At 47.0% G+C, this 10,324-nt stretch overlaps 1 long non-coding RNA gene across 1 annotated transcript in view; it reads right to left on the minus strand.

The window, feature by feature from the left end:
* The window catches only part of LOC307192867, a 90,937-nt gene extending 82,584 nt beyond the window's left edge, over nucleotides 1-8,353 (minus strand). Inside the window, exon 1 of the long non-coding RNA XR_013830191.1 lies at nucleotides 7,871-8,353. This is a non-coding gene — a long non-coding RNA (uncharacterized lncRNA). The remainder of the gene's footprint in view (nucleotides 1-7,870) is intronic.
* Between the last annotated feature and the right edge of the window lie 1,971 nt (nucleotides 8,354-10,324).

Consider the following 10,324-nt stretch of genomic DNA (forward strand, 5'->3'; position numbering starts at 1 on the left):
GCTAAAGAATCTGGGGCTGGAACCCTGAAAGTCTGGCTTCAGGGTCAGGACTTTACTACTGCATGAGTGTCTTCCACCTACTTTTTACAGACTAGGAAAACAAGACTGCATGGGTTACTGGGCGCGGTGAGAACGATGAGTGAATGGCCAAGGTCAGCATCTTCCTCCTTCTCGGCATTAGTTCTCTTTCACCAGAAAGCAGGAAGTGCAATTCTGTGAGTCACAGAGGAGGCAGCAGAGATCCTGACAATTACTTCCAACAAATTGGTATTCAAATATCTTTTAACAATGACAATTTTTGTTCTAATGAGAAGTTACTTGGAAGTCCAATATATCTTGCAGATAAACCCCAATGTTCATTGCAGCACTATTTACAATAGCCGAGACATGGAAGCAACCTAAATGTCCATCGACAGAGGAATGGATAAAGAAGATGTGGTACGTATATACAGTGGAATATTACTCATCATAAAAAAGAATGAAATAATGCCATTTGCAGTAACATGGATGGACCTAGAGATTACCATACTGAGTGAAGTAAGTCAGACAGAGAAAGACAAATATCATATGATATCACTCATATGTGGAATCTAATTTTAAAAAAAAGAAGATACAAATGGGGATTTCCCTGGTGGTGCAGTGGTTAAGAATCCGCCTGCCAATGCAGGGTACACGGGTTGGATCCCGGGTCCGGGAAGATTCCATGTGCCGTGGAGCAACTAAGCCCGTGCACCACAACTACTGAGCCTGCGCTCTAGAGTCCGTGAGCCACAACTACTGAGCCTGCGTGCCACAACTACTGAGCCCGCGTGCCTAGAGCCCGTGCTCCACAAGAGAAGTCACCGCAATGAGAAGCCCGTGCACCGCAACGAAGAGTAGCCCCCGCTCGCCGCAACTAGAGGAAGCCTGTGCACAGCAACGAAGACCGAAAGCAGCCAAAAATAAATAAATAAATAAATATACAAATGAGCTTATTTATAAAACAGAAACAGACTTACAGATATTGACAACAAACTTATGGTTACCAAAGGGGGGAAACGTGGCAGGGAGGGATAAATCAGGAGCTTGGGATGAACATACACAGACAACTATATATATAAGACAGGTAACCAACAAGGATCTGGCACAGGGAACGCTACTCAATATTCTGTGATAACTTACATGAGAAAAGAATCTAAAAAAGAATGAATGCATGTATATGTATAACTGAATCACTTTGTTGTGCACCTGAAATTAACACAACATTGTAAATCAACTATACTCCAGTAAAATTAAAATTTAAAAAGTGAGTTACTCTGGTTGAAGGTGAGAGGGGGCAGCCCAAACTCGAACCTTGACCCGATGGTGGCCCCCGAGGCTCTCCCATGAAAGCACTCGGCTTGAAAAGCACATCTGGAAAATCACTCCCTGTTGTAGATTACAAAAATGGCCAAAATTCTTTGTAGCCCTTCCCATCAAGAGGTGGGGCCCATCTCCTCCATTCCTAGCATTGGAGCTAGGGTGCTGACTTGGTTTGATCAAAAGAATGGAGTGAAAGTGTCGTCATGCCAATTCTGAGTCTAGGCCTCAAGAAGCTTCTGTGCTTGCTCTCGGAATCCTTCTGCCACCAGGCAGGCGAGTTTAGGCTAGCCTGCTGGATGATGAGAGCCCACGTGGCCCCAGATATCATAAACCCAGCCACCAGCCGATCATGCCCATCTGAGATCAGCCAATTCCAGCCCAGGCCATAAGGACTGCCCAGCTGAGACCAGCCCACATTGCTGATTTACAAAATTATGAGCGAAGTCAACGATGTTACCTTAAGCTACTAAGTTTCAGAGTGGCTCGTTATGCAGCAACAACTAAATGATATAGTTCCCTGATAGAAGAACCTCAAAATAATGCGATGACCTTCCCCTCGGGTCTCGAAATTCGAGGAAATGCACAGCAAGGAGTCCAACCCCAGAGCAGACCCTATCCCCAGTCCTAACCAAAGCCCTTCCCAATCCACCTATGCTTCCGAATGTGGTGGGCAGAGGCCAGACGTGTCCCCTTCTGCCCTAACTTCAAACAGAATTACGATCACAGAGGGGGACAAAGACACTGTTACTTGGCCCCATGAGGACCAAAGGTCCAGCTAGAGAATTCCATTCAGAATCCACAAGTGCAGAGAAAGGGCACCTCCCGGGCTCCCCACAGATGCCTCCGGGCTCATGGCATTCTTAAAGATTGGGGGTGGGAAAAGAGGTGGCAGAGACAAGGAGAAAAGGTCTTCAAGTTTAAACCTTGTATGTTACAGCTGCTCAGAATATGGCAAAAAAATGTAAATGAAAATTTTCAGCCGCAGTGGGAAAAATCAAGGCCCAAGGTCCCAGGTTAATCTTTCAGACTGCTGGGCACACTGCAAAGCTGTCTCCATTTATTTACTTCTAATTGAAAGCTGGCGTGCTGAGGGTTACTCCACCCAGGCGTGAAGCGCAGCCATCCGTGAAAGATTTCCCAAGACCTCTTCCTTTGCAGAAGCATCCTTCATGTGCTTGAAAGGGAAAATGTCATGGGGACACTAAATTAAAACTGAGTTTTGTCTTTGAAAAATAGATCCAATCCTCAATAGGATGTGGTTGGAGAGATACCAGCATTAGCATAATTCCTTAGTACATTTTATAGGCCAATCGGAAAAAAAAGGATACCCAGAAACCTATCAGATAGAAAGGTCTCATGGGGGCCACACATGCTAATCTTCACAGATGGAGACTCCTGGGACTCACAGTTGACAAAGGGTGGTTTTCTCTGGGAGACTTTTAACTCTTACAGGGGTTGTTTCAACACAGTTGGTCAGCTGGTGGGAAATACCAACCAGGAAAAAGAAGTTCACTACCTTTCAAGATTGTTAGCTATGCATGAATTCATTAGTTCACTTACTCACTTCTTCATTGATTCAACAAATGCTTATTGAGCCCCTACAGTGGGCGAGGCACTATCTTGGCACTGTCTTGGCCACTGGGCATACTGCTGGGGAACCGGCCCCCAAGAAGCCTACAGTCTACCAGGAAAGAGAGATGGGCAAACAAGTTAAGACAGTCCTCCATTTATGTAAGGGCTCCCTTTGGAAAACCTTCTGTGAGTCAGTTTTGGACACAAACCAGAATTGTTCAAAACTCTGGACCCATTCAGCAGGTGTCCATACAACAGCCCTGGAGACATTTGAGCACACAGGGAGCAGCCTGTGCAGGCTCCTGCCTTGCTTCTTAGACAAACTCTGTCATTAGTGTAAAGAGGTAAAGAACATGGGCATTGGAGTTGGGCAGACCTCCACCCAAGTGCTGTCTCTGTCTTACCATCAGTGAAGTCTTAGGCAAGATCCCTGATTCTCAGAGCCTCACCTTCTTTGTCAGTAAAATGAGGATAGCATGGCTGAAGGCTGCAGTGAGCCCAGCTGAAAGACTACCTTGGCCAGCCTCCCTTGCAGCTAGGTATGGCCATGGGAGTAATCTCTGGCCCATGAGATGTAAGTGGCAGCTGTTGTGTGGGATTTCTGGGAAAGTAAGCTCACAAAGCAAGCTGGAACTTGAAAAAATATCTTTTGCTTTCCTCTTTTTCCTCACTGTCAGGGATGTAGATATAAAGACAGGAGCTACAGCAGCCATCTTGGGCCATGAGGTAACCTTGAAGATGGAATTTTGAACTAAGAAAGACAGAAGGAGCCTGAGATTCTGATGATCAAGGAGCTACTATTAAGACCATGGCCAACAAGGTTCAGGCTTCTTTTATGTATGAGAAAAATTAAATATTTCTTAAAATCACTATTATTTCTTGTCTATTTTAAGGCACCGATGGCAACTCCTAATACAAGTAGCCATAGTGTTACTGTGAAAATTGAATGAGGTCATTCACACTGAATGCTTAGCCCAGTATCTGGCCCACAGTGAGCTCTCAGGGCAGAAGAGTTCACACTGTCATTATTCATATGAAATATTTACATTGTCTTAGCTCAGGATGCTACAGCAAAATACCAAAGATTGGGAACCTTACATAAATGAAGTTTATTTCTCACAGTTTTGGAGGCTAGAAGTCCAAGATCAAGGTGCTGGCCGATTTGATTCCTCGAGGGTTCCAAGAGAGGGAAAGCTCTGGTCTCTTTTCTTCTTGTAAGGGCACTAATCTCATCATGGGGCTGCACCCTCATGACCTCATCTAAAACTAATTATTTCCCAAAGGCCTTACCTCCAAATAGTATCACACAGGGCGGGGGGCAGGGGTTAGGGCTTCAACATATGAATTTGTTGGACATCAGTCCATAACATACATAGACCCTACCGGAAGTTTCAAACACAGTTGGTTTGCTTAAATTAGATTAGCAGAAAGAGAAAACCTCCTGGATTATACTTGAGAATCGTGAGGGTTACGATAAATGGAGGTCAGGATACCAGAGGACTGAAAGTCCAACATGATGACTGGGGTTTGGAGGTTGTGTCCATATGCCTTGCTTCCCGGCCGCACTTAGATGGCAGGACCAGTCATTCGTCAAGGCCGCTCCTAACTCATGAGAGTAAAACCACATCATCTGATTAAGAAGACCTCAAACAATGAAATCCACGGTCAGACCACACATCCATCTTATGTTTCATTCTTTGCTTCACAGACGACAAAACAACAGCAGCAGCACATATGAGGAGAATCTGCTGTGAGCCAGGCTCCGTCCCGGCTCTGGCCTCAGAGTGAATCAGTCAGGGCCTGCAGATGGCATGCTCAAATTAGGAACTTTGGGGAGAGTTTATTAGAAAGACCGTTTCCAAAGATGTGGGCAAGATATAGAGAAACCACAGGGCGAGTGCAGCACCAGGGGGGTAAAGGGTGGGCTGTCACCCCCTCCCCCAGCCCCCTGGGCCTGCAGCCTTGAGCACACAGAGCGGTTACCAGATCCTGTAGACAGGGCTGCCCGGCAGGAGTCACGGCCCACTCACACAGACCTCCCCAGGAGTGAACATGAACCTCATTCTCCTCCCACTCCAACCTCATGGTTCCCACGAGGTGGACCTTCCAGAAACCAGAGAATAGTGGAGCCTGTGCCCACAGCCCATTCAGATCAGTCTTCTAGACATAGAGGAGGGTGAAGCGTGAACTTGGAGGGGCCCAGGGCCTTATTCTTTTAATCTTCAATAACTATCCTATGAGGTAAATACTATTATCACCCTCCTTACACACACGAGGAAACTGAGGCCCAAAGAGAAACCATTTACACATTTGAAACAACTAATTTTGTAAAGATGTACAACTTGGATTCTCTAGGATGAGATGTTGAACTCTTGTTACTTAAGCTATTTAAAATAAGGTAGTATTCCTATTAAAGTATATGCGCATCTATGTCAGTGCTTAACAGACATGACAGCTCATGCCCCTATGAGAGGCACACTCTGATTACCTCTGTTTTACTGTTGAAGAAGCAGAGACTTAACGATGTTGAGCCAGGTGACTTCTAGAATCCTTTAAAATCAGAATTGTCTCTAATTCAGTAACTACTTAAACCATTGCTTATGATTTGTAAAAAACAAGACCACAAAAAGCCCACACCACCACCAACAAGCATTTGTACTGAAATTATAAAACTCTTTCCAGTGAAATACACCACTGCAGTAAATCCTTCCATTCAGGGACACAAAAGTGGTTGACATTAGCGGGAACAGCACAGATAACCGAAAATCAGGGGCAAACGTGTTCTGCCCCTCCCAGGTGCATTCCTGGCCATTATGCCCCAAATTCTTTTATTCCTCCTTTGTATCCCAAGACCAAAGTTTCTTGGGAAGAAAGAAAAGGGTTTTCTGGAGACGTGACATATCATAGTGTTATTGGCCATAGTATTAGTTGGGATTCTGTGGGTACAAGTTACAGGAAATCCAGCTCAAACTGGCTAAAGCTAAAAAGGAAAGCTATTGGCTCATGCCCTAGAATAAGCGGGGCTTCAGGCACTGACTGATCCAGGGCTCAAAGGATGTCACCAAGAACCAGCTCCCTTCTCGGCGCCAGATTCTGCTCCTTGGTGTTGACTCCATGGAGCTGCGAAGTGGCTACCAACAGCTCCTCAGACCACCCTCTTCCAGCATCTAATCCAGGAGGAGAGCAAAATTCCACTTCTTCAGTAATTCAGATGAAAATAGGAGAACTGAGTCTCTCTGGCCCTGACTGGCATGGCATGGATCCTGTGGTCACTACGGCCAAGGAGATGTTGTATTCCAATCAGCCAGGGTGGGGGTGACCTCTCCTACAACATGTGGACTGAGGCTGGGCCAAGGATGATCTCATAGAAGCATCAGGGCTGCTGATCAAAGAAAAGGGAAAGGATGCGGGGTGGGGAAAGCAACCCCTCTCCACCACAGTCAGCAATACCATCACCAGAAAGACGCACCAGGGAACTTCTTCAGCCCAGAAACTGGCGGCGGAAGTCCTAGAGATGTCCAAGCCACAGCGGGATTCAGGGATGCGTCCCTAACCTCCTCTCCCCACCTCCCCCCAGTGGTCCCCCCATCCCAGCCTTCTTCCTAACTTAGGGGAAGGGGTCACAGGGTGGAATACATGCCTGCCAACACAACCACCTTCAGCTTTCCACTCAGTTCCCGGAGAATTCCTCCCCCTGGCCCTCAGATCTGAGCTGGAACCTTGCCTTCTCCCTGAAGCCATCGCTAACAAGACTCCCCAACTTCCCCAAGAGCTACCATTCCCCTCTTCCAGGGACTTACAACATTTTGTACATGCATTATCTTCATTCGAGTGCTCCTTTTTCGTGCATCAAAATGATTGGTTTACACACCAGTCCCTCCTATTCTACACTCACTCACACACACTCACACACGCTCACCCCTAACCAGATTAGAAACTGTTGGAAAGCAGAGATCAGCTTTTCTTCACTCTGAGCGCCTAACACGCAGCATAACATCTGAAATGGTGCTCAGAAACGGTGGGTGAATGAATGAGTGAATGAAAGCTTTCTACAGTTCTTGACCACCAGATAAAATGTGCAACACTCATTTGGGCATTTAGTCAATCAACAGTGCTTGGTAAAGAATGAAATAATGCCATTTGCAGCGATATGGATGGACCTAGAGATTATTATACTAAGTGAAGTGAGTCAGACAAGACAAATATCATTTGATATCGCTTCTATGTGGAATCTAAAAAAAAAAATTGATACAAATGAGTTTATATACAAAACAGAAACAGACCCACAGACATAGAAAACAAATTTATGATTACCAAAGGGGCGAGGGGTGGAGGAGAGAAATTAGGAGTTTGGGATTAACATATACCAAAAAAAAAAACCCAAAAGCAGTGTTTAGCAAACTCCTACTGAGTATAGACTAGGCATGAGCAAACTGTCAAAAATCAAATCAAATAGGTAAAGGGAAAAGCAATGGTATGCTTATTCTGCTTGTTTTAAGACAGAAAAAACCCAAAATAAAGAGAATGTTCCTGGTCTATGGATTCTCGTGCGGGAGCTACACCGTCAGGCAGGGAAAGTAGACCCAGAAGGGCCGAAGAAGTCACCGTGAGATCCCGGGAAATGTGGCCGGTTTGTCCTCACGAGTGCAAACCGGTGGTTAAGGGCAAACTGTTGAGCTGCGAAAGCGCCCTTGAGAGATCCGATCTGAGAGGCAGAAAGGCCTGGGCTTGCTTCTCACTCCGCCCCTTACTAGAGGATCTCAGGCGGCTGATTCAACTGCTCTGGGCCTCGTCTGCTCATCTGTAAAACGAAGAGATGACCACGCACTGATCTGCCCGCGTGTTCAAGCCTCAACCGGGTGCGTTGGTACCTCCTTCCCTTTGTTCCGCACATGCCACCTCCATCGAGCTCACCTGCGCAAATGTGCCAGAATCCAACCGCCTCTCTCCCACTTACCTGCTGTGGGTCTGAGCCTCCGTAGACTGGTGCGAGCATCCTCGGTGTCCAGAGTTCTTCAGTTCCTGAGGTGCCCTGAATGAGCGGTGGAGCCAGCAGAGCGTGCCCCATCGCAAGCAGCTGTTTGGTCCACTGGGCTCCTGAGTTTGGAAAGGGAGGGGGACCCGTACCCCCTGGTTAGCGTAGCTTCGTCGTCTCCTTTCCCGTCTTCGCTCCTCCTATCTCTTCTCAACCCAGCACGCAGAAGAACAGTGCAGACGCAAGACCGCTTCCGTCCTGTCCCGTCCGAACTCCAGAAGCTTCCAGGGCGGCCCGTGAATCCCTCCGCGCCTGACGCACGTTCCACCCCGGCCACGCGCCACGCACCACGCACGCACCACTACGTAGTTCGCCCGCCGCCTAGTCCGCCCGCCCCCTAGTCCGCCCGCCGCTCCGGCGTGCGGCTTTTCTGCGTTATCCTGGATGTGCAAACGCGTTCCCACTTTGTGACTTTGACTTTGTCCTTGTCCTTCCCTCTGCAGGGCAGCCGGGGTTCCCAGATCTTTGCAGCTGCATCCTTGCCGTCCCTCCGATCTCCGCTCAGTCCTTCCTGACCACGCGTGCAAGTCCAACAGGAGTCCTTCTGCCGCCTCTGTTTTATTTTTTTCATCACACAGAGTCTGCTTGAAACCATCTTATTCGTTTGCTTAATTGCACCCAAACTGGAATGTCTGCTACCCGGGGTAAGGATGTACTTTGGCGTCTGCAGACCCTAGAAGAGTGCCTGACACATAATAAACGCTCAAAAAATATTTGATGGTTGAAAGAATGAAGGAAGGGAGGAAGGAAAGAAAGGAAGAAGTGGGGGGAGCACACCCCTCAAAGGATGATTATATAGTCTCAATTAGAGCGTTCTAAACCACTCAGCACAGTGCCTGGCACTCAGGAATGATTTAATATATCAACTATTATTCAGTTATTAGGATAGAATAGGGGGCAGCACACAAGCACAGGAGAAAGAAAAGCAAAAACAGTCCTCCCCCACTTTGCTTGGATTCACCTGGCTCCTGAAGAGAATATTTGAGGTCTCTGACCAAGCAACATCCCCTTTGGCTTCCCTGGAACTTATGCTTGAACCCAGTTCAGACCCCAAGGGTTTGGAGTTCATTTACTTTTGGCAAACCATCGGCTCTTTTTTTCTAAGGGGAAAAAATAAAATACAAAAAGATAGTCACATAATATCTTGGAGATCAAATGCCTCTTGGAAAACTGCATTTTGATGAGTGAGGGAATCAAAACCATATGGATTAAATTCTCCTTAGATCTCTTAAGGGGAAATGGGAGCGTGAGCAAGGGAAGGGCAGGGAAGCCAGTGAAATTCCGCACTGACTTTTCCGAACATAAAGCTAGCCGTGAAGGATGGCCTGAGATGTCTCAGGTCCTTCAAAACTGTTTGTTGACCATGTGCCAGCTGACTCATCAGAGAAGGAAATGTGAAAGGTTTTTTTTTTTTTAATCACCTCTCTTTCTTTTCTTCTGATTTCCCCTCCTCTATGGGGCTGACTTTGGGGTCTTGTTAGTGACTCAGAAAAGGTACTGGGACATTCAGTGTGTATGATTTCTCCCAGAAAGCAACCTCCAAGTTTCTCCCTGACAAAAGGGCCTTAAATATCTGCTGGAGCTAAATATTTGCAATCAGGTACTTAGATGAGCTCCTCCCTCTCTCTCTCTCTCTCTCTCTCTCTCTCTCTCTCTCTCTCTCTCTCTCTTTCATGGTCATGTTTCTATCTGCATTTTGCTGATGCGGGCAAGTTGCTGAAAGAGACTCCACATCCACAGCGTGATTGACGCTGTCACTTGCTGTGAGAGGAAATCAAGGGGAACAAGTGCTTCCAACTTTTTTACCTCAAGCACAGAGAAACCTCAGAAGCCGTTTCCTCTGTTCTTCTCACCCTAATCTGAGAGCAGGTGACACTGCTGACCCCCCGCCTGGCTGGGGTACTGAACTCAGGTAACACTGACTGGACGTTTACACTGTAGGAGACCCCAAGCGTCCTCTCATTTCATCCTCCCAAACCGCTTCAGGGGAGGTGCTCTTATTCTCATTTTACAAATGGGGTGACTGAGGCACAGAGAGGTTAAGCAACTTAACCAAGGTCAAACAGGGAGGAAGTAGCAGAGCTGGGATTTGAACCAAGGTTTTGCCACTGCCAGAGTCTGTACCCCCAACCATTATTTCCCTCAAAATATCCTGCATTTCTGGAATTTGTGTCTTTGCTCTTGCTGTGCCATTCATCTAAAAAGCCTTTCTCGCTACTCCTAACCTTTCTCCCAGCTGCCTGACAAGAATCTTCCCCACCCTCCAACGTGTGTCTCAGGTGTCCAGCAAAGCTTTTTGGAAGCCCCCAGGTTGGTTGACCTTCTCCCACCTCTGAACTCCAGGGCACCTGGTGCCTCTCTGTGCTGTCCAGCCCC

This window comes from Stenella coeruleoalba (assembly GCF_951394435.1).
Source record: "Stenella coeruleoalba genome assembly, chromosome: 10".
Lineage (NCBI taxonomy): Eukaryota > Metazoa > Chordata > Mammalia > Artiodactyla > Delphinidae > Stenella > Stenella coeruleoalba.